The following is a 4085-nucleotide window of genomic DNA, read 5'->3' on the forward strand; positions in this document are numbered from 1 at the left end:
TTTTGGCATTATTCTTAGACAGATGGCAGACATGGACTTCCCTTTCTAGCCCAATTCAGAAAGGATGTTAAAACCTTTCTGTTTAAGATCGCATTCCCCCAATCACAGTCCTAGCAGGCCTCCTTGTACTCCTTGTACTCTGCAAGAGGATTGGCTAACAGGGGCTTTTGTTTTGTCTTGTTTTTATATTGATTGTGAAGATGTTACTGTTTTTAAATTGTTATTTGCTTGGTTTATGTTGTAAACCGCCCTGATCTCAGGAAGGGCGGTATATAAATAAAAGTTTTATTATTTATTTATTTATTTATATTTATATATTTAATAATGAAAATAATGAAAAAAGCAATAATAAAAATTAATAAAATAAAAACCGAGAAATAATAAAAATTAATAAAATAAAAACAAGAAATAATTAAAATTAATGAAATAAAATATAAAACAAGCAATGATAAAATTAATAAAATAAAATAAAATAAGTATTTTATATTTTTAAAAATTAATTTAAAAAACCCAAAAACCCAAGGTAGACCTAATGGCCACTGACTCACCTTTCCTCCTTCTGCTCCCCCCTCCTCCTCTTTCTCTTTAGGCTCGGAGAAGCAGGGCAGGTGCGTGCATGGGGGGAAGTGGGGCAGGCACGCGTGTGCGGGGAAGCGGGGCAGGCGCGCACGCTGCCGCTACCCCTGCTGAGGCACGGGTGGTGCGGGCTGAGGAGCCCGTCCCCTTTGGCCAGCTGGCCAATGGCCGGCTGGCCAAAGCAGGAGACGAGCTCCTGCTTTAGAGACCCCCGCACATGTGGGAGGGAAAGACCTGGCGCAGGAGGTGCAGCGGTGGTGGCGGCAGCGCTGCTGCCACAGAGAAGGAGGAGGAAGGTGGAGCTGGAGGAGGAGGAGGTGGGTTGGCGCTGCCCATCACTCCAGGAAGGGAAGGAGGAGGTGGTTTGGCGCCGCGGCCAGCTGCATTAGCGGCAGCAGCAATGGCCGCAGGAGCGGGCCCTGGACCGGGACAAATACATGGGTGGGGGCCAAACCGGGCCGTGACTGGGAGGGGGCCCCAAAAGCGGGATTTTCCCGGCGGCCACCGGGATATGGCATCCCTATCCGGAACGGATCCCCTGCAAAAATAAAGGGCCAACTGTATTCCTTCATTAATATTCTGATTAATTCTACAAGAAAATACTTACATAAGCCCAGCCAGACAAAAAAATTAAACTGAAGGAAGAACCACTTCTAAATTGTTACCCACAGTGGGAACATATGGCCAGATGCTGTCTGCTCATTCTTTTATTACAGTGACAGCGCAATTGATGTACAGTAATACTGCTTGTTGTGAATAGCATGTTGTTTCTATCTCATGCAACTTATGGTTTTTCTGGCCCAATGGTATTATGATGATGTTTTAAAAATTGCCAAAATTAGTGAAAGCAGGCTAAAGTCCATTGTGGCAAAGATGTATGAAGAGCTGAAAAGTCAGCTTTGTCTTCTAAAGTTGTCTACTGAGCTGAGACTGAGCTGAAGGAAGGTATCACTAATAATGACAAATTCATCTCTAGGGCCCAGTTCAGATGATGAAATAATATTTTGCTGAAGGAATCTATGGTCCTCCAGATGTTTTGGACTATAACTTCCATAAACTTCATGTAGCATGCCCAATGGTAAGAGATTATAGGAGATTTAGTTCAAAACATCTGAAATACAAGCCTGGCTTAAGTGATACACCTGCATGTTTTCTGGCTTTACACACTCCTCTTCCTCCCTGCACTTTTGTACATCTATAAAGAATGATGACTTTCATTTCCAGTTTAGAAAAAAGTGCAATTATACATTGCATTTGAACTAAGGGACAGTGGTTTATTCAAAGTAAATTACTTATCAAATGCAAATCAATTCCATTTTTCTCATTCTGAGAGACCACTATGATAGCATCCTGATCTTTTATGATTATCAACAGTTATAGCCTACAAATGTTTATAGTACAGTAGTTCTCCTCACAGTAAACTATCCAAATCAGCCATTTTTTCAAACCTCATTAAACCTCATTAAAAAGTTCCAAGCAAGAAATGTCATAGCACCAGTGAATAAAGATATGAGGTTGTTGTCAAGTAGGAAGTATATGAGTCACTAAGGGATTCAGAGAAATCTTGCAAACCCGAAAAACCAATTTCAGCCAAGAAAAAACATAATGTTTGTTTGCTACCTGGAAATATCCCCGTCGACAGAGGTCAGTAAATAGGCATTAGCACCCAAAATGGGAAGGAGGTGGTTAATCATAGTGATTGGACAATGTCTTGAGAAATCAAAGAGTCTTCCTCCTAAAAATACAGTTCACACAGAATCCCTCCATCCCCATAAACTTGATCATTAATGGAAGAAACATATGCTTTATGGAAGCAGTGTGCTTGCATTTACATTATTTGGAGTGTATATTAATGACTTTCTCCTTTAAACACAAAAGTTACCTCTTTGGTTGTAGAATTTAGATGTTTACCATATTCCCAAGGGAAAGTTCAAAAATGGCATTCCAAATATAGATATAATTTTCTGAATATAAAACACAATCTGATTTGGGACAGCTGTTCTGCAAAGATAATCTGTGATTAGCAGCTTCCTATGTGAATACAAACAGTAAAATAATAGAAAACTTAAAGAATTGTGTTCAAGCTGACTGCCAACACTAACAATTCTGCTTTTCTAACAGATGTCAAGCATCAAGGATTCAATCTTTAAAAAGGGCAGCTACAGCACTAAGCGTCAGGCTGAAGTGGCAGCAATCATAATTTATAAAAGAAAATAAGGGTGTGTGCAAACGCTAGGCCTTTGCAATATGGCAGTATGAAAAAGTAACAGGAACAAATTTACAATAACATCCAAAATCCACAAAACAGTGATACCTCTATTGGACCAAGCAAAATGCACAAAACACATTGATTATTTTGAAGTTCCATTGGCTTCTTCATCAGGCAAAGGTGTTAAAAATCAAACTGGAGAATTTTAATTTTTTTAAAAAATTGACGATGTTAGTCACAGGCCTGCATTTTGTCAAGATGTTGTTGTATTGTTCTGTGTTGAGATGATGTGGGGGGGTGTCTATGCAGGCAGGGCCCTCCTGGCCATGTGACACTGGCATTCCAGTGTCCACTGGGTGACCTTGGGTACACTCAGCCTCCAAAAACCCTGTGACAGATTCTCCTTAGGTTGCATCTGCACTGCAGAAATAATCCAGTTTTACACCACTTTAACTGCCATGGATCAATGCTGTGGTGTTCTGGGAATTATAATTTGTTGTGCCACCAGGACTCTCTGACAGAGAAGGCTAAATGTCTCACAAAACTACAGTTCCATAGCTTTGAGCCACAGCAGTTAAAGTGGTGTCGAACAGATTGTTTCTGCAGTGCAGATGCAGCCTCAGAGTTGCCATAAGTGAAACAACTTGAAGACACACAACAACAACAACAACAACAACAACAACAACAACAACAAAGTGATGCCCTGCTGTAGCTTCTCCTAAAGCATAGGTATCTGTACCAAAATTCTGGAAAACATGATTACAACAGATCTTTAAAGAGCATAGGAAAAACGGATGATTCCCTTTCTATTTGGACAGCAGTGGGAGGATGTTCCAGTCTTCTATGGCCATTCCTAGATTACAGAACTCTCTTCCAAATCAGGGAACTCCCTTAAATCTGTTACTCTTCTGCCAGCAGGCAAATGGCTTTCTAGTGAGGCAGGACTTCAAAAGCTGACTGCTTGTTATGATCGGAGATTTTAAAATGGATGCACTGGACTTTTTAATATTTTAAAATTAAGCTTATTATTAGTGTGACATTTTAAAATTGTTTTAATTGGTGTTAAGAGTATAACCAATTTAAGGTATATTTTAATGTGTGTAATTTAATATGTTTTTATCAGAACAATTTTAATCATTTTGTAATCTACCTCACATCCCAACCCTGGGAGTAGGACAGGATACAAATCAAATCAAATCAAATCAAATACATACATACATACATACATAGTAGTTATGAGCTGTTCTCAGGATATAGGTACCCACGTCCAATCACCAGTTTTCTCTGCCTTCCCTCATTT

Source organism: Sceloporus undulatus, unplaced genomic scaffold (assembly GCF_019175285.1).
Source record: "Sceloporus undulatus isolate JIND9_A2432 ecotype Alabama unplaced genomic scaffold, SceUnd_v1.1 scaffold_14, whole genome shotgun sequence".
NCBI classification, from domain to species: Eukaryota; Metazoa; Chordata; class Lepidosauria; order Squamata; family Phrynosomatidae; genus Sceloporus; species Sceloporus undulatus.